The 25,785-nt window shown below is 32.5% G+C and overlaps 1 protein-coding gene across 2 annotated transcripts in view; it reads right to left on the bottom strand.

Annotated features, from left to right (window-relative positions):
* Positions 1 to 25,785, bottom strand: part of LOC111681149 (flotillin-2) — a 347,120-nt gene that overhangs the window by 149,003 nt on the left and 172,332 nt on the right. The gene's annotated exons all lie outside the window — the stretch shown is intronic.

Here is a 25,785-nt window from a genome sequence, read left to right on the forward strand (position 1 = left end):
CAAATAACTATAGGCAATATTATAGACCGTAGACTAGACCATAGATAAGACGATAGGCTAGACTATAGACTAGACTCTTGATTAGACTATAGACTAGCCACAAAAAGAGATTTAATAGATTATAGAGTAGACTAGACTATAGAATAGACAATAGACTAGACTATAGACTAGACTATAGACTAGACTATAGACTAGACTATAGACTAGACTATAGACTAGACTATAGACTAGACTGTAGACTAGACTATAGACTAGACTATAGACTAGACTATAGACTAGACTATAGACTAGACTATAGACTAGACTATAGACTAGACTATAGACTAGACTATAGACTAGACTATAGACTAGTTCTTTGTTCCAGTTCTTTGAGTTCTTCGCTATTGCTGAATGTGTAAAATCGTGTAGATTAAAAGTAGATCCGCAAAAATCTAACGGGGTGTCCCAAATGTAGAACAAGTCTACTAAATTGGGGAAAGTTTTTTTTGGAATATCGATTTAAAATTAAAAATAAGAAAATAATTAGTCCATGATTGGGATTTCTATGCCTAACACGCAATATTTATATATATTGTTCTGCGGGAAATATTTTACAATTTTTCCGCTACAGCGATTTAAATAGAACTGATTTTGAAAAAAAAAAAAAAAAACATACATCTTGACATTAACAAATGTTCTTTTTATGAAAATATATAAAATCATAAATTTCAAAGTATTTTTGTTCTATATTTCTTTCTTAATTATTAATACAAACTGCAATCTGAACCCATAATAAATTGTAGTCTAAATGATTAAAATCTATTACAACTGATAGAAATTAAAGATTCATTTTTACGCCACAGTGCACTAAACAAGAGCGTTAACTGACTTTTAGTTGGTGCAACTAAAGTAATATTATAAATAGTTTTAGAATTAATATTAAACATTTTAACAATTACTTTGTTGCTTTTAAAGAAAAAGGTAGTGGAATTTTTATGGTTTTAAACAATTGCTTAAAAAAAAGCTAAATAATAGATTTTAAAATTGTTTTAAATGTTTTTAGCCTTGAGCAGTTAATTGCATGTGTTTTAGCTGTAAAATTTGAATTTAAAATTATTTTAAAATAATTTTTATAAAACATATAATTATGAAAATTAAAATATAGATTTCCTATAATAGAAATAATTTGAAAATTATTACAACGAGAAATATGTGGAAAATACCGAACACATGTATTATGTTGTTAAAAGCGGGAAATATTTAGTTGTTGGTATTAAATATTCTAAGCACAACTAAAATTATCACTTGCTTGTCTCAAAAAATGTTTCGCATATCTGTTAAAAAGGAATTTAACGAATAGGGATGACATTTGTGCCGATTTCCAATGAATATAAACGAATCGTAAAGGCATTTATGTTGATTTCCAATATATTTCTTGCTTAAAGCGGGAAATATTTAGTTATTGCAATCAACAAAAAGCACAGCAAAAATGATCAACTGCTTTCGTTGTTTGTCTTAAAAAAATGCTTCATAAATCAGTTAAAAACGAACTTAACTCCGAAAGGCATTTATGTTGACTTCCATTGTATTTTGTTGCTTAAGATGCCAAATATTTAGTTGTTGCAATCAAATAATGTAAGTACAACTAAAATGATTAGTTGTTTGCGTTGTTTGTTAAAAAAAACTTTATAAATTGAATTGAAAAACTAAATAAACGAATTGGAAAGGGAATAATGTCGATTTCCCATGTATTATGTTGCTTAAGGTGGTAAATATTAAGTTATCGCAATTAAATATTGTAAGCATAATAATAATGATCAGTTGCTTGCCTTGTTTGTCTCAAAAAAACGAAATAAACGAATTAGAAAGAGAAAAATTTCAATTTCCTATGTATTATGATGCTGGAGGCAGAAAATATTTAGTTGTTGCAATCAAATATTGTAAGCAGAACTATAATTATCTTCTAATTGTGTTTGTTTCAAAAAACTTTGTAAATCGGCGTGAAAAAGAATTTAACGAATCCGATAGGAACAAACGTCGATTTGAAATGTATTTTTTTGCTTAAAGCGGAAAATATTTAGTTGTGGCAATCAAATATTGTAAGCACAACTATAATTGCATTGTTTGTCTCAAGAAAAGCTTCGTTTATCGGTTTGAAAAAGAAATTAAACGAATCGAAAAGGAATGAACATCGATTTTCAAAGCATTTCCATTCCATTTTTAATTTCTTCTTACCAAAGTAATAATCCGCCCCCTTAATATATACACACAACGTTCCATGCAGAATAACTAAAAACTAATTGAATTTATTAGATACGCAACGTAAAGTTTAACATTATATTAGTTGTACAATATTTTATTAATTAAGAAAATATATATATAAATTAAAATCTTAGACTGCAATTAGGTTTTTCAACTCTTTTAGTAAAGTTAATTTTATAATAATAATATGTAACTAAAATTGAATTCGTACATGTTTCTTTGGTAGTCTGAGGTTACTGAGTGTAATCAATTTAAAAACAAATTTTATTAAATGTAATTGTTTATGTTAAACATTTGTTTACAAGCGTAATTGTACTTTAAGAAATTGTTGTAGCTACACTTAGGGAAATCGTTTATAGAAGTTCATATTTTCGGAAGAGCTATGGTGTTAGAGTTACTTTTAGTTGGTAAAGGGAGTTGCTTAAGATTTTTCTTAAGCAACTCCCTTTAGAATCACTTTAGATATCGGATATCTTTGAGACTAGATATCAGAGAATCAGCAAATTAGTGTTTTGAAGTTTGAAGTAAAGTATTCTTTAACATCACTGCACTAAGATCAGAATCAACTAGGTAAATTTTATTTCAAAAATCATTATCATCCTACAATACGTATTCTTTCAAGGGAGGATAATTTGTAACTGTCCAAAGACTCCTGATTGCTGATTTCTTCCTTAGCCCGTCTTTGGATGATTCTTCCTCCTAAACAAGGATGTTTCTAACTCATATTGATCGTAGTTCTCTTCTGCTAATTACTACTCACCCAAAGCAAAAGTATCACTTAGCAAATTTCGAAAATCAAATAGGGGCCTTCGGTCCTTAGTAAGCATTTAAGAGAAGACCACAGATCTAAAGCTACTATGACCTTCTCCTAGACTTATGAGACAGCATGAATAGACAACGCATTCAACACTTATTTGATATGAGAAGATTTAACCAATACTCATGTAAATTTTCATGCCGCTTAATGCATTGAACGACAGGATGTCTGTGGTCCTGGCAGCGAAAATTTATTAAAACTGAGTTTGAAGATCTCTATAGGGAGGCTCAGCACTAAAAGATTGAAGAAAATACAAGCGTGCATCGCAACATCTGCTTCTGTATAAGTATGTATGCGTTAATACGGGCACACAGATAGCTTTAGCCTTCGCCTCGTTTCGGCATTGTTTTCGGTTGGGTTTCCCCCCTAGGGCATGTTAACATAGTGAAAGTTCACCATCTTTGTTTTATTGCAATCCCGAGGAAAAGAAGTGCTACATGTACCTCTAATCTGCCGGGACTATAAATTGACATTGTTTTCATATGGGTTAATTAATCAATAACTTCCCCCCTAGGGCATTTTATCATAATGAAAGTTCTCCATCTTGGTTATATTGTAATCCCGAGGAAAAGAAGTGCTGCCGGGATTATAAATTGGTTATTATCAAATGTATCATCGGCCTTTCCGTGTTATTGGTGAGGTCCCTGTGGTTTAACTACAAATCCAAGAATTTTAATTAAAGGTTTGATGTAGGGCAAAGTCTATAATTTGGAATATGTTGATGCTGTTCCTCCACAAAGGAGTGACGGTGGGACTTAGCATTGATAATGAGTTTGTGTTAAGTGTATATATATTATACCGAATGGCTGTATGGGTATGCGGAACTAACCCACCCGTAATGGTTGACACTTGTTTTTTTTTACAAGATTTACAAAATGTGGAAAACATCACATAAGAGACTCTGTAAATGTTAAAGGATACACCTCTATATACTTTGTATGGCTTTCATAAATTGCAAGGATCGAATGCTATCATTTAATGTAAAGTAAAGGACAGGATCTTCTTAAAGCTTTCCTTTTAAAGACAAGGTAGTACTAAAACCAAATGATTGAATACAATTGTGTAGATATTTCGACTTAATCATGCTGGAGTTAAAAGCTTTGATTGATGCAAGACCTGGCACGGATCTACGGGAAGGAAAAGAGGAAATCTTTCCATCGCAAAAAACCGAACATTTTTCATACAAAATATAAAAATTGAGAAAAAAGGAAAATAGAACATAAGTAAACAAAATTCACTTCCCCAAACGCTTGAGCAGGATCCCCTCCTCTTCAAGGCTGTCGAAGTGAATACATAGGTAAAGTCGAATTTTCGAGTTCAGTTCCCCAATTCTTCTCGCATCTACATATATCGATGGTATATATCTCTGCCTGAAAGGCGGTGCAGGTGTCACGTAGTAGACTAGACAAGCAAAGATCCAATTTTTATGTGAATATTCATCAAACAACTGATCAGCACTTATCGAAGCAAGGTCTGTGCGCTACGTTTTTAAAATACAAACGGTCAAGGCCGACCATATAATACGCTACACCTTTTACAAAAATATAATGTGTTTAAGTTGCCATAATAAAGCATTTAAGTTGAATTTGTACCTTGCCTTAGATATACAAACTTAAGCCGATTATTGTTTATTGTTGAATAAAATTGTGGACATTTAAATGAAATTTTGATGGGGGGCTTTTCATAGGGCCTACGGTCATATTATTATGGAATTCGTGAGGGTCATCAAGTCTAGTATAGAACTTGGTTTTGGCAGCTTTTTGTCGAGATATGGATATATTAAACATAATTATGAACTTAAAAGTCCTATTCGGCGGGTTCAGTTGTATGTGGGCTAGGTGAAATAATGGACCAATATTAACCATTTTCAATAGGCTTCGTCTACGGTGCCATAAAAGATCATGTGCCAAATTTCATTGAATTATCTGTAAAATTGCGACCTGTAGTTTGATTACAAAGTTTAAAAGCCCTATTCGGGGGTTCAGTTGTATTGGGGCTAGGTAAAATAATGGACCGATGTAAACCACTTGCAACAGGATTCGTCTACGGTACCATAAATGATCATGTGCCAATCTGCAAAATTGCGACCTGTAGTTTGATTACAAAGTTTACAAGCCCTATTCGGCGGGTTAAGTTGTATGGGGGCTAGGTGAAATAATGGATCGATGTTAACCATTTTCAATAGGCTTCATCCCTGGGACACTAGAAATTCATGTACCAAATTACATTGAATTTTCTTCAAAATTGCGACCTGTAGTTTGATTACAAGGTTTACATGGAAGGACGGACATAGCTAAACCGACTCAGAAAATGATTATGAGCCGATTGGTATACTTTAAGGCGCAATATTATTGCGCCTTACAAACATCAGCACAAACCCAATATACGCTCTCCACACTAGAGTGTTGTAGGATATAACTATGGTAGTCTATGGTAGTATGTGTTTGAGTACCACTGGTGTAGTTTGATCGTGTTAGATTATGTTAGCGGCGCCATCAACCCTTGTCGGTCAATATTTGAACAATATCAGATTCGACACACAACATGCTTGTTTAACAGTGGGAACCGAAAAATCTTTAAACCAAAAAGTGGGACATGATCGAAATTTAAATTAAAAAAAATATATATTTTTTTGCTAAATTTCTAATGTTAAACATATTTTTCTCCCAGTGCAAACTTCTAAGTGTATAAATAAATGAATAACTAAAAACCGTTTTGTAAAATTATGAGGCATGTTATTTGAGCAAACATTAAACAAACAAAAACGCAACACAAACAAATATTTAATTAATTTAGAAAAAGATGGATAATAAAGTAATAAAATCTTATTGGTTGATTTTCAAAATTATAACACAACAATAAAAATAACAATAAAAACTTAAAAAACAAGTATGAAATTTTAATTCGTTAATAATTATGGGTTTCTTTTTGTTAAAGCTGTTGGTAGCTTTTTTAGCCGCCGATTAGGTACTGGAACAAATGCAATGGTAGATTTCAAAATAATTTGCAATTCATAATTACAGACAGAGTATTTAATAGATGGTTTAATAAATGAAAATTTGTAATTTATGGCTTTAAGTCAGCTTAAGAGTTTTTTAAATCGAAAAAACATTCGAGATTTTTAAAGATAATTTTTTTTTTGGAGATTTATCCAATGTCTGCACACCTGTGGTGTGTTAATAAAACAAACACCTTCTGGTTGGTATTTGAAGTATTTTTTTTTCTTCTCTATTTTTATTTGTAAAGTAATTAAGTGTAAATTACAACTTAAGGTGTAATAATTATTTATTAGTTAAGTTTAATTATAAAATCAACATCAAATTGAATGATATATTAGCTCAATGATCTTCTATTTTCAACTATTTTTTTTTTCTTTTTACGAGCAACAATAGAAATTCCAAAATTTTTTGTTAAATTATTCACAAAACTTTCCTTGTATTTGCTAAAAGAAACTGAAAGTTATATAACATCAACTTTTTCTCTTGTACTAACAAATACTCTGGCAACCTTTGCAATACATAGAGACCAACTTGAAAAGATTTTTATTTCCGGCATTTTCTGTAATTGAAACCAGTTTGCTGTTTATATTTACTTGCTTAAAACCCAATTTGATATGCCAATATACAACTTAAACTTTATTTTTAAATTTTCTTCTATACAAATATAAAAATTAACAAATATCTTGTTAACATTGTAATACTCTCTATACCACCTCGTATTTGGACTTTGCAACTTTGCATTAAAAAAAAAAAAAAAAAACAAAAAAACTCTGTTAACTTCTTTTACAATCTTTGTTCACATTAATGCACTTCATATGTTTATGTTTGCATCGAATTTCATAACATTGACATTGGCATTAAGCGACGATATTGCCTCCACTTCAATGGCGTCATGGTCAAACAAATTATTTACACTACATTGCAGTTTATGGTAATTTTACCATAAAATTAATTTTGTTTTTGCATTAAGATTCAGGTTTTCTATATTATGTTTAAAGATATTATCACTGCTAAAATTGAATAATTATTTTCTAATATTTTTTTTTCAATATTCGTTAACCACTCACGTAACTGCAGTTAAAACATTTGTTTTATAAAATTCATTAAATAAATGAAACGTCTTCGTTATTTTGACGAAAATTTATTATTGGATAACATGATATCTTACATTAAAAGTACTTATGTTGATGTTATTTATATGTTTATATTGATAATATTGTTTCATAATATTTACAAAAATTGTCTTTAATACAATGACACTGATAATCGGACTGATTTCATAAACAAAATTTTTAATATAACATAGAAAAGCGTAGTATTTACGAAGATTTTTCTTTAAGAGATTTAATAATGTTCCAGGTTTGAATACCCGACAAGTGCCCTTGATGGGAAAATGTTCACTGTTCCTTCTGAATTCATCTTAAAGCGCTCAACTGATCAATCAACACCATACAGTTCATCTATATATATAAAAATTAATGTGTTTTTATTTGTTTTTGGGTTAGTTTTTTTCTGAAGTCCATAGACGGCTAAATGACTGGACCGATTTTCTTGAAATTTTAAAAGTACCTTCCTATATATCTGGAATGAACTGAAGGCTACTTTTTATTTTAAAATTTCAAGTAGGCAAGGTACAGCGACTACTTATTAAACTATTAAAAGTGGAACATCTTGGAAACTGATAAAATTAGAGTCCTCAATCATTTTTGTCATCTTTAAGAATATTTTTGGACAAAATGGCCGGATTGACTATATTGGACGTGGCACCTTCCATATTAAGAAAATAATTAATTAGTATATCTCAGAAAATTTAACATTTAGAGCTTCAAATTTGGTTAGAGCTACATAAGTCTCAATATGATTAGTTATTATAAAAAGTGGGCGTACCTGCAGTAGGGGGCGTAACACTTCCCATATTAAATACACAAATTCGTTTATTTTGGAAACTATTGGAGTTAAAAGCTTTAAATTTTGCACGAAGAACTTTAACATCCATGTAAATATTTTGGGTAATAAATTAACGAACTTCCAATCGGGAGAGCGTACCTCCCATACATCAAAATATTTTACCTAAGAAAGTAATAGAACTAGATTCCTAAAACTTTGCACAAAGGACTTTCATATTCATCTGAACATTTTGGCGAAAAAAGCGGGCTTTCATCATGGGGTGGCTTGGAACCCTCACATGAATTATATAGAATAATTTGATACTGTAGAAGCTATAATAAGTAAAATTATTTTTAACGTTTGGAAATTGATTTCAACAGATACATAGACGGGCCGGTTATTTATATTGTGAAATTTACGAAAGGAACGAGAAAAGAGGTGCTGCCAATACCTCCAGTATGCCAAAACTATAAACTGGTGATGTTAATTCACTACTCAGACTTTCTTCGAAATGATTTGACATAATATCGAACAAGAGAACCACATAATAGGGTCAGTTGGTTGAGGTTCCTTGGGAATCCACGTAGCGGATGTGGTTCAAATCTAAATTCGCGGAAAGTAGTGTTTATAAGACTAATGCTCGATGAAATCTATATTTCGTGACCAATACGGTTGCCTCATGACAACAGACATCCCACAGAAGATTGGATGTGAGACTAAGCCTTTGAAATGAATTGGTTTTAAACGTATATTATAAAAAATTTGTGCACAAATCTTATCCGTCCGTATACATATGTAAATCGTTCCGATTTTGTTCTCTTATGAGTGTGTCGAAGGAATAGTGATGAATTTTCTAGTATGTTCAGAGAAATAACCTGAAATAACATTCCTGACTAACATTGATTGGAAGATTCTTAGGAATTACTGAAAAATAATTCATTTAGTTCCCTTTTTTCATGATAAGGAGCACACAACAGGCTCGATTGTGGCCTAGGTATATTTCTTCGGCTATGATGTAGTATACATTCTCCTATCAACCCAGCGTTACCATGTTTAGAGAAAGCTTTGTTTATAACAGAGAGTAAGTAAAAAGCCTTCAGGTTATTTAATGATTCGTACATCGGCCTACCGGTTATGACTCTAGGTACTATTGTCGGCTCAATAGAGACCAACCCATCTGCGAGGTTGTAAACGAAAGTCTTGATTTTGCATCTCGGAAGTTATAAAACGGGCCAGCAATGGTCAGAGGTTAGATATCTCAAGAATTTGAGTATAGTGCACATATACTGGAAAGTAAATTTCACCTGCAAGTGTGATACACAATGGGCGGTGTTGAGTAGTCGCAGAAGCTCATGCAGTGGTTGAAAAAGATTACTGTAAAATAAGGCCCACACGACAGGTGTTGGCCTTAATGTCAAGTGCTTCGACATTAATGCATACTCTTCTTACGAAGGTGAGGGGTATACAAAGATGAAACGATCATCATTATTCTGGTGATCGATTTAGCTATGTACCTATGTCCGTATATCTGTGTGTTATTTACATACATATATCTTCGGGGTGCATCAAAACAAGGGCTATTTGGTTGTGAAAATTTCAACTTTAAGGTCAAAATTCTGAAATCCCAAAGTCAATATCAAGTTTGGACAAACCATTGCAAAGAAACAACCACGGCCCCCGGATATAGATATTTTAGTAAAATACTTAAATATATAATTTTTGGTGTTTCCAATCCATTGATATATATAAAACGTCTACCATGTTATTTACTCAAAAAGAAAATTTGTTTTCTTAAATTTTCCAAATATCAAACGGATTAAAAGTAATAGGATACCCAAAGTGTTTGTGTCTTATAAACAAGTTCAAATTACTTGCATCTGATTTCGTTGTCATAACTAAAGAAAAATACAATGTTCAACTGACATTTACCAGCAATGACATTAAAATACAAAAGCAGAAAATATATGTACTTGCCTAAAATAAAATGCATGATAGCATGCATGCATGCAACAGTAACAAACTATAATCTATTTTGTTGTAATTTCTGGAAGTTGATTCCACATGGTTTCACACTCTGACAGTTTTTTTTTAAATATTTTTTTGCACAAAATTTATGGCAACATTTTGCCGCCAATTGTGTTGCAACACCAGTGTGCAATGATACACTTTGTGGCTGGCTAGTTAAAGCTGCTGTGAATGATATAGTTGCAGCAGCAAGCGCTGGTTTTACAACTTTCGTTTTCATTTTGTGGCATTTTTAAAACTTCTAGTTTTGTTTTGTTTTTTTTTTTTTTTTTTGAAGAAATTGAAAAGATAGCAACAATAAAAACAACATTAAAATCATGCTTAAATAATTGCAAAAATTACAAAACGTTGCATTTGTTTTAATAAATTAAACTTGGTATTTATGCAAATTTAGTGCCACCACATAAATCAAGTTGTGATAAAAATCTTTTGTTTATTTCAACTAAACTACAAATTATTTAACATGTTTGCAACAGGGTGTTTTTGCACCTACTTAAACATGTTTCCTGGAATTTTTTTTCGCGATTATCAGTTTTAATGGGTTTTGAAAGTGAAGGATATAAAGTCCTTAAACTTGATATTTATAGGTATTGTCAAGTAAAAGTAGATTACGTATGAAGATTAATAGTGCCGTGGGTGACTAAGATAAGATTTAAACTAAAGCTTTAGCGTTCACCCAACTTTCCATATTTTCTCTCTCCCTTATTAAATGTAAAATTTATGGAGTTTTATTAAGAAGATCTTTAGTATTAAGGAATTTGTAGAAACTAAATTTAGTAAAAAGATCATTAGTATGATCTCCGATAATGTGACCGATTTGCTCTGCTAGAGGTGATCACAATTAGTCCTCAGACACTGTGCCACGATTTAACGCTTTCATTTTTTAAATTCACCACACACTTTATTTTGATATACATCGATCATTTTTAATAAAAAGCATATCGCAGGATATTATCCTTTTGCGCATGTAATGACATCAAATTCTTAAAAATAACATATTTTTCTTTGAAAATAATGATTTACTGTAGCTCTAAATCGAGATAAATGTAAAAAGATCTTGCGTCCTATGAGTGCGAACTATATTTTAGCGAATCTTAGTGATTGTTATCTAATTAAACAGATGATGTGTCGTATGACATCGTATATAACATCAAACTAGTATCAATTTAGGTTGTACATAACAATTGTCCAATTCACAATCGATGTCGTATCTTTGTAGCATTGTATGTCATAAACATTTTTTCAATTTTTTTTAAACAAAAACAAATCAATAATAAAATGAATTACGACATACTACGATACAACCGTACAACACCGATTGTGAATTGGACAAATATATTTGAAATCCAAAAGACATTATGCGTCATCGTTGTATACGTTTGACTCTAGATTAGTCAATTTCTCTTCCAAAGCTGAAGTAAAAATAATGGAAAAGTTTAGCTATGTTCTTGGTTCAACAGTTACAGGGTTATGTTCTTGATTTAAGGAAGGCGGATGTCCTTTTTAATTATAATCACAGACGGTTAATAGAAGGGCATCCTGAGTATAATAGTTTACACTGCAACCGACAGACAGATAAACCATTCCGACCACTACTTCGATATGAAGATTAAATTATTACAAGATCATCAGGACAGAAGAGATAAGAAAGAAAAAAGAGCTCTGTTGGGAATATAATGTTCGTGAAATTATAGACTCTAGTTCCTTAACTTTCGTATTTAAAAGTATGAGGTAAAATTTTCATGAGTTAACAATTCGGAACAGAACATCAGTAGGATAAACTGAGGTATGACAGACTCTAGAAAACCGTTAGTGTCAGCAGTATTAAGGTAAGAGAGAGAGGCCGATTTCGAGAACTTACCACTTATGGTTTCTCCAATCCACTGAGTGAAAAAATTTTAGGCAAAAAGTACAAAAAGTGCGGTAAAACGTTCTTTTCTACTTCTGATGCTAGAATAAGAGGAGTATCATAGTTTTGGAAACAGAACATCATTACTATAAACTGTTCTGTGTTAGAGTCCACAAGACCGTTAGTGTCTCCAGTATGAAACAATATGAGATCAATTTTAAGAGCTTGTTAATCATTGTTCCCCAAAGCCTCTGAATGCATAAAACTTCAGGCTAGTTTTAGAAACTTAGGGAGAAAAAGGTAAAATAAAACATCCTTATCTGATTTTGATTGAACTAAAAAAATCCCTTATGTTCTTCTGACTCATGAGTAGAGGGAGTATTATTGTTGCTCGCATAAAACGAAGGTATTCACTGCAAAAACTTCCCAATTGGACCCATGTCATTGGTAAAACGAATGAATTCATTCCTAAACTACATGATTGGACCTATGTCTTTGGAATACCTGTAGTATGAAAGATTTAAATCTTTACTAGGCTATTAAGTGCTACCAACTTCTAAAGGAAAGAAATTGTTGAACTCCCAACATTTATGGTTTATCCCCAATAGGATAATATTAAGTCTATGCCAATGATAATGACCTTTTCTTTAATCCACTGAATATGGAGAAAGTCAAGCGGGGTCTAGCTATAATCTAGGATAGACATACATATAAGTTAATCACAGGTAGATCCTTGTCTACCTGGTAAACACATACTGATATACTGAATACGAAACCCGAGAAAGTTTGCTAAACAAAAACAGACATGTGAACATGACTAAACCTGTACTGCATAGCTGTATTGGATCAATTACGATAATGAAGTTATGATGCACACTTATCTATGGAGGTCTTATCAAGATCAAAGATGGCTAATGATCAACTAGGCAAAAAAAAGTATAAGGCGAAAATGAACAAGCTCAACATTTGAACTAGCTCGACATCAGCACCAGATTTTTAAGGACTTAGGCACTAAGTACAATTATAACTTAACAACATTTCACATCCAATGACGTCGGATATGGCAATGAGGGGTTTTTAGCTCTAGACCAAATTCCATTATAAATTTATGAAACATTGGTTGGTTATCGTGGTAGTTCACAGAGCGTGAATTGTCAAGTAGAGTCGAAGTAACTCCGTTTTGACAGGACAACTCGTTAGATGTAGTATTGTATGGTAATAGATTCATCCAGTAGCCATGATAAATCTTAACATATGACCAAACTTAGACCCAAATATCTCGTCAAGGTTGAATATGAGGTAATAAGAAAACTGTTTCTTTTAACGGCTAGAGCAGGCATTCCTAACTTTGCAAATCCGACAGTATTCAGGGAAACCCAAACCGGCTTGCATGTCCACGTAACACCCAGTGTCCTGTCACTACTGTTATCGCTTATAAGGCTATAAGGTATCTTGTGCGTTTTTCACTCACAAAGATGGAAGACTATTTCTACTTTCCCCATAACATTGCAAATGCGACAGTATTTATTGAAGAGGAGCCCGACTAGCGTGTCTGCCTAACACCCAGTGTCCTATAATTATCGGATATAAGGTGTCTTGTGCATTTTTCATTGAAAGGCCATGATAATTACTTGGCTCCTTTTTTAAAGAAATAATCTGAGGATACTGTTTCTAATAAAACCTAAGATAGTTGCTACTGAAACAGCATTGGAGATATGAAAAGCAGATTCCGTTTTGGCAAGCTTATCTTTCTGTTTATTTCCAAAATAGTTTCAATGCGCAGTAACCCAAACAAGGGTAATGTCAAACAGTTTACCTAGCCTTGAGAGATTGTTCTTGCATGGTCTAACTAATCTGACAAAAAAGTATCGCTTGACTGTCTCTACGGGCCAACATTATCTCAAATATGACAGCCTGAAAAAAACAATGCAGTTGTTGGGAAGACTATAACAGATAGAGCTTCTTCACAGACGACACCAGAACCAACACCGAAGTTCATTTTAGAACCATCTCTAAAAATTTTACTGGTATATTCAGTTAATAGGATCCCCTAAATCATTCGCTCTTGGAAGGAACTCTGTTTTTGAAAAGTCAAGCAAAGTCCGTGTGTGGGGTAATATAGTCGGAAGATTGGAGACAATAGCCCTAAAATCTTATCATGTCCATGCCTTACAAGCCGATATAACCATTATAACATCTATAAGTAGAGTGTGCAATAATTCAGTGCTTCTGGAGGACTTGTTCTTAGAGCAATTGTTATTGAAATATATATTGATCTCTCTACATTATACAGCTGATCTACAACAACATTTCTTCTTAGTTAAAGTCCTTATTACAAGAGATTCAAACGCGAGAAAAGGACATTTTGTAGTTGTATAAATCCATTTGACTATATTAGGACTATGTCCTCAGGCGAACCGTTACATTCTTGATTCTGAGTTTGATGTTAAGTTTCTAAGATAATTTGGTGTCTGGGATAATTTGTTGTTGTTACCCATTATCCGATAAGGAAATATCGGAGTTCTCTAACGGTGGAAAGTTAAAGTTTGAAATGTTGTGTTATTTGTCATTAACCATTGTCCGATAAGGAAATTTCAAAGTTCTCTAACGGCGGAAAGTTAAAGTTTGGAATGTTGTGTTATTTGTCATTAATAGGACCATTACTGTTGTGCTTTTGTTCACTTTTACACCAATATATGTGATCATAAATCTTTGTTGTCCTGTTCAATAGGAATTGCGATAAGCTGAAGTGAAATTTCTCTTCCATTTCCTGAATCCGTGCCAACTCTAATGTTAGATTACTACTACAAAGTTACTATTGATGGCAGATTTTTCAATTCTATGATAATTTGGACTCTGGGATAATTACATGATGTTAAGCAGCAGAAATTTTGCAGTTCATTAATGGCGCAAAGTTAAAGTTTGGAATGATGTGTTGTTTGTCGTTAATAGCATCAGTTCTGTTTTGCTTAGGTTCACATCTAGACCCATATATGTAATCATGTTATTTAGTAACATTAGAGCAATCATCATATTAGTTATAACGTCCGGAAACATATCTGGCGTCAGTATCATATTTAACACTTTGTTGTGCAGTTCAAAAGAATCAAGTTAACAACGATAAGCTTAAGTTGAATTAGGAATGTTGAAGTACCAGCTCTGTCTTGCTTGGGTTCACTCCTAGACCAATATCTTTGAGCCAGTTATTGAATAACATCACAGCGATCATTATATTACTTATCACGTCCGGAAACATATCTGGGGTCAGTATCACAACACCGTCTGCATAAGCAACGAAATTTAACCCTTTGTTGTGCAGTTCATAAGAATCAAACGATAAGCTTAAGTGGAACTTTGGAATGTTGTAGTACCAGCTCTGTCTTGCCTGGGTTCACTCATAGACCAATATCTTTAATCCAGTTATTGAGTAACATCACAGCGATCATCATATTAGTTATAACGTCCGGACTTTGTTGTCCAGTTCATAAGAATAAAGTTAACAACGATAAGCTAAAGTGGAACTTTAAAATGTTGTGTTGTTTGTCCTAAATAGTACCTATTCGATCTTGCTTGCGTTGACTCTTAGACCAATATTTTTGATCTAGTTATTGAGTAACATCAGAGCGGTTATCACAACACTTATCACGTATGGTAACATATCTGGTGTCAGTATCACAACACCGTCTGCGTAAGCAACGACTTTTAACTCTTTGTTGCTTAGTTCAATAATGATCGCGTCAACAACGATTTGCCTGGTCCGTGCCTACTGTAATGTTAGATTATATGACCACCAATACTATTGGTGGCAGATTTTTTATTTTAATTTTCAAAATGCAAAAAAATAAAACTCTTTTTATTACTACAATTAATGCCCATGTAAGAAGAGTTTATATTAAATATATTTCATATGAAATAGTTAACAATTAGTTAAATATCTGTTTAACAAATATGTCTTACAATATTATTTATTTGAGCTCCTAAAGATTCAATCACATTTCTCCAGTAACTTGGGAGGAAAACGTGAATTTTTAAATAAATAAAAAAAAAACAAAATAAGTGCGTATTTTCAAATTAATGCAGACGTTTTACATCAATTATAGTAATTTAATAGACGTCTAAGTAAGGTGAGAAAAAAGACCAAACTGATGCATAGCAATGGGTGGCTTTTATTCAAACTAGTTTTTTATTTTTTAATAAAATAAAATATTTTATTACTCCATTATTTATATAATTAATATGTATAGATGCATTAACTTAAAATGTGTTTAAATCTGTCAATAAAAACTCATTCATTAACATTAAGACAAGACTAATTATTGCAACATTTCAGTTTTAAAACAAACATTAAACATATTTTTTGGTCAATATCAACTAAAAATTTATAAATCCGCACTCTAATCATCAATGTAAATAAATGAAATTAAAATCAATAAAAGTTTATAAAACAAATTTATTGCCTAGAGTAGAAAAAAATAAAATAAACAAGATTTACAAAAACATGATTACTTAAACTTATTACTGACAACGTGCTGTTTTTTTTTCTATAATTTAAAAAAATTTCAAACTCTTTTTCTTTTGGAAATGATCATTGAAACGGTAGTAAATTGCTAAAAAGTCACGTAGTTTTATATGCAAGTCAGCCTTTGGCGCATGCTCATTTCGTTTAACGCAGAAACTCAAGTGTCATTGTATAAAAAAGCTTTTTTAAAGAGAGCTTTTGAAAAGAGCAGAGAAGAGAGAATGAGATCGTTTTTATTTGCTTTTGATATTTTTGTTGATTTGTAATGAAAGCGAAAGTGTTGAAGAAAAGTTTTTTTTCGAAAAAAAAGTGTGAATGAATTAAAATGTTGCCAGCTTATTAAGAAAATATCCGAGAAACTTAACGCTTAAAATCTGTGAAAAAAAATCAATAAATAATTTGAGCATTTATATGCAGCCATTGTTAAACCGTGGGTTCATGCAAATAAAGTTAAATTGATCGGTCATAATTCTGTCATATCATCATTCAAACATGTTCATCACTAAGATGATCACATGATCATTACTGTTGATGATCTAGATAAACTACTATGACCAAGATAATACCTACGAACCCCGAAGGAGAGAGATGTTAGCAATGCTTCAGATTTTATATCTCACTATTCACTTTATATCTAAAATAACAGATATCCAGCTCACGGTAATAAATATTAATTAAATGACTATATCATTAGAACATACAGATGTTAGACCTACATTCAGGCTCTATTTTCATGTGGTATTGTGTGATTATAGACATACACTGTGTGGCTGTTTGCCTTTTATCAAGATTGGTACTGAAAGTTTGAATTTCAAAAATGGGTTATTTTTTTTTTTAATTAGATTATCACTTAAATCTTTAGAAAGATATTAAACAGATCGTACTTCTGAACTTAATTTGAATTTCCTTATGTATGCATGTACCTCTTATATTTGATTTAACTTCTTCGCAACATGTGCCTTAATAGTGCAGATTTGTCTTCTGGCTTCACCTAAATTTGTCTCTATCAGTTGAAAGGGGGTTTGCCTCATGTCGGAACCATGGGATGTGTATAGCAACAAACTTGAACCACCTTTCATATCTTATACAAAGATCCTGTAGTACTTTACATGAGCGCCTAACTTTATGGTTTATGCTTATGGTGGTAAATTTTTATAAATGTCTTTCAATGGACCAAGGACAAGCACTTTGCTCAAATACTTGGGATATACAATCTCCGATCATTGCAGTCCCGTTGCGGAATGTTGTGCCATCTTAAGACTTTATATGAAGCTTTCAGCGATAAATCAATTGATGCTACAATCGCACTGTTCCCATGACCTCTGTTGTTTCAGCAACAGCACCTATAGGCTATATTATTCTAGGCATTAATAAGCTTAGACATTGTACACTTAGGGTACACTGCGGAAGGTCAGCAATGAACAGAGTAAATCTTCCGACAAAGATAAAAAAATATTATACATCCATTATATATTTCCACAGATCCTAAATACTATATAGTAGTAGAACGGGACATTGCAATATATAACCGAACATTATCATGAAGATATATTACGTTCCCACGACAATTGGATCTTCGCTCCGGAACGACCCGAGTCATACTCGGCCAAAGATTGTCAACCCAGCGACAGCTGTGTCAACCGAAAGTTTTTTCCCCAAGAAAGAACTATCGGCCACAGTCGAGCTGTTACAACAACAACATGAAGATATATTACGCTTTAAGGTTTGACCTCATATTCTGAGCATTTTTCGAGAGATTTCAGTATCTTAAAGAACCCTTTAGGGTCGATTTTGCTAGTTGGGTAGGTTTTATAATCGATCTCTTTTGCGTCGGGTTATTGAAACCATGTTATTTAAATCTGCTTTTGAGAGTTATGATCCATGAGATCCGATTCATATCTTTGTATGCTCTCGTCGTATAGACGGTGGAACATACAAACTGTGTTATGTTAAAGTTGGAATGATGCTGTATACGCATTACGATTCAAGGGATCCTACACATACATAGGTTCGTTTGTTGTCTTCGTATACAAGAAAATCCCTATTGTCATGACTCGGGAGAGCATTCGACTGTGTGTTATTAAAGTTGGTATGACTTCTCCGATGTCATTAGAGAAGAAACTGTTTAGTTAGAATTACATTGTGTTCCTCGACTGGAAGAACCTTCATTTCCGTTTAGAGTTAGGTCTTAGAATTTATTTGCATGCATTCCACATTCCGTAAGGTAAAATTTTGTCAGTTTTGAGCATTTTTCCACAGGTTACCACTCAGCAAAGAAGACCGTATTGGAGCAACGTAAGTAACCACTGCCTTGTTTGTCCATTTCAAAAGTGCTGTCACCTAGCGCTTGGAAAACCTTATTTTCTCTTTAGCTTTGGAGTTGATTTGGCTGGTTTATTATTTATTTAAACTTTTTAAACTGAGTCCCTTTAACTCCAAATTTCATTAAATTATCTTGAAAACTGCGACCTGTAGCGTGCGCCCAATGGTTACATGGTTACAATAGACGGAGCTAAACCGACACAGAAATTGATTCTAAGGCGATTGGTATACTTTAAGGTGGATCAAGGACCAATATTTTTGGGTGTTACAAACTTCAGCACAAACGCGTAATACCCTCCCCACTTAGTGGTGTAGGGTATAAAAATTAACCAGACATTGTGATAATAGGGGTTAGTGTTATTGTAATGGATCCACTTTTCAAGATTTGCTGAAAAAAAATATTTACTTCTATAGTTTTTAAGCAACATTTCGGACTTTTAAATCGTTTTCCCAAGATTTCTTGACTTTAATTCGTTTTTTATCCGATTTTCAAAATTTCGGTGAGATTCTACTGATCTCAATCGTTATTGCGTATATGCTGCTTGAGTAGCTTTCAATGACTTTGCAGACGAATATTGGGTTTTGAAACAAAACTTCAGGGAGTAAAAGTTCCCATTATTGGATCTTAAACTTTCTTTGGTTTTTAAACTTTAAGTCAAAATAACTATTTCTGATCCTCTAGAACCATATGTTCTAGAGGATCAGCAATAAGTTATGAATTCTTTTAAAATTTGGACTTTGGATTTTGTTAAATATTGGGAAAAGTTTAAGGCCCAAATAGGCTACAAAAGCGGCTTGAAATATATACTTTTTTCATTCCAACATACACTACACAAACATTGGCCGTACCAACACCGATTTTTTCACGTTTTTGTGGAAATTTTGTGCAAGCAAACTGCAAGCATTTGTACAATCACGAAACACCCTCAAACACTACACAACAGGCTTGCACAAACGTAAAATTCTAGTATGTTTGTCAAGACGCGTGTTTAGTCCATTTGGCTTTTTATAGTCCGACAAACTGTATTAAATGAACAAGGATTAGAGTGGTCTATGACCATTTTCAATCAATAGCAATGTTTTTTGTTGTTGTTTTATCGAATATTACTCATTTTTATCCAGATATTAGATCATATATAAGGACGGTCCTAAATCCAAGAGTCTTGAAAAAGTTTTGAAGCAATTAGCTATTAAAATCTCAATTACATTTTTTTGGTTCTTCTGGGTTAAATGAAATGTTTCTGTGGGGATTGCATTACAAAACATCTGGCATCTCTTTTTTAACATATCTCACACCAAAAAAAAGCTGTTTTATTAAAGCACCAATTTACAACTTTACAACAAAAACTAACTTTCGCTCTTCTTTGCAATACACTGAGGTATGTATGTATTACGCTTTTACACTCTTTGGTTTTAAACTATATATTACCAAATAACATAATAATGAATAAAACAACATGATAATGAGGAATATATGAGGAATAATGATGTTAATAATGACGCTGATGATCGTCAACAACATGAATAACACGTATCGCTTACAAACTTTTGAATATTGTATGACCGATATGGTTTTGAAATTGTAAAAGAGTTGCTCATTGTTAAACCAGCTGTGGCCTAGTGATGACAACGTAACGCTGAATAAGCGGTGATTTGGTACGGAAAGTGAATTTGAAAAAAAGTGATTTAAAAAAATATAAGTTTAATGCAGAAAGCCATAAAATAATAAGAAAGTAAACCATAAATGGATTAACAACTAAAAACAACAAAAAACACAACTTAAAGTAAATAAAAATATTAAAAAAATAATAATTTCAACAAAAAGTAGTGGCAAAAATTTCAAATGAAGTAAATTTGCCATTAAAATAAAAATAAAGAAAAAAATTTTGTGAAGTTAAGCTTTATAAAGATCATAATGATGTTCATCATAATTGACTATGCATAATGAATAAGTTATAAAAACTACTTAATAATTTTCTATGAATAAGGACTAGAAACAACTGTAAGACACATATATTCAGCATTGATTGAGTTTTGACCAGATTATATAGACTCTATAAATCACGTTAATATATGAAATTTAAACAGAATAATTTTATTATATATTATTAAATTATTAAAGTGAAAAAACAAAAACTAAAATTACAAGTGTGAAAAAGGAAAGTTTATTAAATACTCAATATAAATTAAACAAAAAGAAAAAAATAAATTGCAAAAAAAAAAAACATAAACTTAGTAAATAATATTGTTAAATAGAAAAACCTGTTAATAAGCAAACATTGTTGCAAAGAAGTAATATAAACAATAAACTAAATAATTAAAAATAATTATTATTATTAACAATTAAAGAAGAAATCAAACAAATCAAAATTAAACTTTTAAACGCAAAAAACAAAATCATTCATCAGCAACTTTACTGCATCATCATCATCTTGTTTAGTGTTGTTTTATGCAACATGTTTTCTTAAGCACTTGATGCTGTGGTGTTGTGCAACAGTTATTCAGCAACATTTTGCAATATCTACTAAAACTCTCTCAATAATTTATTGCATTCCATAAACAATGAAATTTTATTGCTCCTACAACAATTACAATGGCCGCAATTGCGTATAGGAAGCATTTAACTGTGGTCGTCATTTCAGACAATTTATAATTTCTTTAAAGAAATTTATAAAAACAATATCCAGGTAAGTTGGGAAAACTGTGAAAATATATTAATTATAATTATTAACTGTGAGTTAAAGCTTCAAATAATGAAGCAAATTGCTTCAAGCAATACAATCTCGCATTCACGCGACCGATTTAGTAAACAATCGGTAAATAGAATAAGAAACGGAAAAACCCGACAAGATTATCGTTTTTGAGCTTTCAGCTTTCGTAATAAAACGTCAGTTTATCAAACATTATCTGTCTTATCGGTATCGGGAACTAGTTCCCTAATTTCAGAAGAACAAATTCCATTATACTATCGAGAGAACAGTGAAATACATCTCACGTGTAAGAAACGGAAAAACCCGACAAGATTATCGTTTTTGAGCTTTAAACTTTCGTAATAAAACATCAGTTCATTAAACATTATCTGTCTTATCGGTATCGGGAACGAGTTCCCTAATTTCAGAGGAACAAATTCCATTATACTATCGAGAGAACAGTGAAATACATCCCACGTGTAAGAAACGGAAAAACCCGACAAGATTATCATTTTCGAGCTTTCAGCTTTCGTAATAAAACGTCAGTTCATAAAACATTATCTGCCTTATCGGTATCGGGAACTAGTTCCCTAATTTTAGAGGAACACAGTCCATTATACTATCGATAGAACAGTGAAATACATCCTACGTGTAAGAAACGAAAACAAACCGCAAGATTTCCGTTTTTGAGCTTCCAGCTTTCGTAATAAAACGTCAGTTCATTAAACATTATCTGCGTTATCGGTATCGGGAACTAGTTCCCTAATTTTAGAGGAACACATTCTATTATACTATCGATAGAACAATGAAATACATCCCACGTGTAAGAAACGGAAAAACCCGACAAGATTATCGTTTTTGAGCTTCCAGCTTTCGTAATAAAACGTCAGTTCATTAAACATTATCTGTGTTATCGGTATCGGGAACAAGTTCCCTAATTTTAGAGGAACTCATTCCATTATACTATCGATAGAACAGTGAAATACACCCTACGGTGCTCCAGTGAATCATTAGAGTTGGATACCTTACTGTCACCGATAACGTCCTTCGCCCTTTCTTCTACAAGTTTTAGTAGCTTCGAAATAGACTTCAAAGCTCCGCCCCATACAAGGGACTTGTATGGGATATAAATGTTGTAAATAGTAAGAAGATCAGATGGAGTAAAGTATGTCTTACACAGTTTCAAAAAACCGAGATACTTAAATGCTTCATTCGACAGTTGGAGTTGTATACCCTACTGTCACCGATAACGACCTTCACCTTCTCATCGGTCAAGTAGCTCCAAAATAGACTTTAAAGCTCCGACCTACACAAGGGACTTATTTTCTCTTTTTCGGTCGGATATAAGTGGTGTAAATAGTAAGAAGATCAGATGGAGTGAAGTATGTCTTACACAGTTTGAAAAAACCGAAACCTTTTTCGGTCGGATATATGTAAGTGTTGTAAATAGTAAGAAGATCAGATGTGTCTTACACAGTTTCAAAAAACGAGATACTTGAATGCTTCTTTCGACAGTTGGAAAATGTGCTTAGTCCATCGGACATCACACTGTATTTTTAAGCCCAAAACATTAAGAGATTCTGATTCCTTAATATTTACACCACCCATAAATATAGATGTTAAAAAACAGCATAGAGTCTTGCGGGCGTTAAAAACGACTCTGTTAACACGACCCCATTCAGCAGAGATTTTTATCAAGTTGTGGTTAATCGATTCATTCATATTGCGTCTCATTGGCCCAATCTCTAGTGGTCTTGGCCTATAATTGAATAAATAGGATTGGCAGATATTACTGTCATCGACAAAAGTGTATATAGAGTTGGAAGTTTAATATAAAAGGTCAAACCCTTGAATTCATCTTGAACTCGTTTGATGATATCTTTTCTTTAACAATTCGTATCTCTGAGAAAGTTCGAAATAAATCGACTAAATTTATTACCAACACCAAATGCAATAAGTTTTGATACAAGTGCATCATGCCACACTCTATCAAACGCCTTAGAAATATCTAGAGTCACCACTTTACTTTTGCCAAAATTGTGAATGGAATGACTCCAGTTTTCCGAAAGGAAGGCCAGAAGGTCTGCCGTCGCTAAGTTAATTGTTGGTCTCCAGATATTTGACAAGATGGAGATTAACCATACTTTCAATAACTTTAAAAAGTGGAAAACAAATTGCAATTGAACAATTGGACAATCAGGGTTATAAGCCTCTGACCTCTGACCTCTGATTATTAGTTTAAGAGCTTAAAGTTTAGATTGATTGCTGATCAAAGCTGTATTGCCTTACTTAGCTTAAGATCGTTAATATAATATTTAAAGTGTGCTGAAGGTATTGGATAAGGTAGAAAAATAGTCTCAATTCCATTCAGATCATGTTCCAACTTAGACCTGGTCCACACTACCGAACTTTTGTTGAGAAACTTTTCCTAATTTTCTTTTGAAGTTTTCTAAATGTCCACACTTAGAAACTTCTGTTTCAGAAACTACGTGTTAATTGATTTGTTGTTGTACGAATGGGAAGAATAACAAAATGAAAAAAGTTTTCATATACAAGAAAGTCCGTACCGTGAGAGAGATGAATGGAAATGGTACACAACAGGGGTACCGACACTTAGTCGACTTTATATTGAACTGATTGCCCAAAAGAATATTCAAGTTCTCCTGACTACGATATCGAATTGGTGAATATCGGTCGAAATTCAAGTGGTTCACTCACTACTTTCAGAATATACACTTTCCGAATATCAGAGAACTCTGTCATGAAAGAAGACCTTAATTCTCCTTACTTTTGCTAAAAAAATCTGTAACATGATCAACGAATGGGGAAATAACCATGGGACCCTAAGTTGTCCAATACAATAACTTTCTCTTGAGAATAAAAAATTTAAGGTCTAACGCACTTTAAGAATGGACTGATGACAGTAAATTACTACTTTAAATTAATGTAAGATCGTCCGAGACTATTGGTGCTATGTGTCAAATATCGCAAGACCATCCTTAAACTTTTAAAGAACAAGTATTCATTCAACTAACCTTCAAGCTAACAAGATCGGCTGAGTATGTCGGTTCTAAATTTCGTAATTTCATTACAAGAACATTACATTCGATCAACTGATCTAGAAGCTTTCCACAAAGACCGTTATCTTTAAAAACCTTGAAGTTAGTTATCTTGAAAAGATGATGTATATACACAAAATCTAAAGAAACACTCCTAGGCCTCTATCGGGCCTATTGTGCGCTTCTCAACCATTGCCTCAGGTGGGAATCGAAGACATCACCTCCAGACTACCAGAATAGAATACTAACCACCAACCTACCGGAGGCTACCTTGATCTTATCGCGATATACAGATGTGTAAAAAGATGTTACGAGGATTAATGCGACCTAAAACTGGGAAGAATTTTTAGCTCAAACTAAATTTCATTATTATAAAAACTTCGAAGATCATGTAATAGCTTTGGCTAAAAGCATTATATAAGAGAGCAGAATTGTCAAGACGCCGAAGAATACTCTAACACTTTTATAGGACAAGAATATGTCTATATTTGAGAACATCCTACGCTTTGATGTTATCTCAATATATAACTAGGGGTTCTAACAGTATCTCAGCATTAACGGGACCTGGCAATTTTTAACCCATCGCTGACCAAAGTTCATCATTGTATTAACTTCGGAAAAAGAAAAATTCAAATATCAAATGTTTCATTCAGAATTAAGTCGGAATGTCTTCGTTTGAGATATGCACTGGCGACAAAGTTGCCAGAAGTTTTCAAGTGCAGCTTAACAGTCTCCTTTTTAATAGGGCAACAACTATACAGACTCGACTGGACACTATGGTCAATAGAGACAGGCTGAAGTATTGCATCTTATCAGTATTTGTCTACAACCAATTGTTGTTTTAGGGGAGCTCGAGCTATTCAGAAGAGGTGTTGTATTTTGTCGATAAGTCGTATAAATTAGGATTGTTGGAGGACCGTCTAAAAGGGAAACGTGTCGGTGTATAATTGCTTCAACATTAGTGAAATTTGTGACAAAATTTAATACTGGTGACATGATATAGCATTTATGAAGGCTTCCAGATTGTATATCAATAGTCATGGTATATAGAATATTTTATGTTTTTAAATCGGACAACGACCATCTATAGTGCTAGGAAACGTCAACACAGATTTAGATTTTTGTGCTTCAGATATTCAGAATGTCAAACTAAATGCGATTCGAAAAATTTATGCCAAAGTTGGAGGTTTTAAGAATATTTATGGACTTTGATTGTCAAGCATTATTTAGGGCCTTATTATCAGTTACACTACTTATTATATTTATGATAATTAATTATTAAATTTAATTACTACTAAATAATTATGAATATTAACTTCCAACATTGTTAGTTCTGCCAATTGATTTAGGAAATAAAATTGTTTATATACATTTTTT

This window comes from Lucilia cuprina, chromosome 3 (genome assembly GCF_022045245.1).
Source record: "Lucilia cuprina isolate Lc7/37 chromosome 3, ASM2204524v1, whole genome shotgun sequence".
NCBI classification, from domain to species: Eukaryota; Metazoa; Arthropoda; class Insecta; order Diptera; family Calliphoridae; genus Lucilia; species Lucilia cuprina.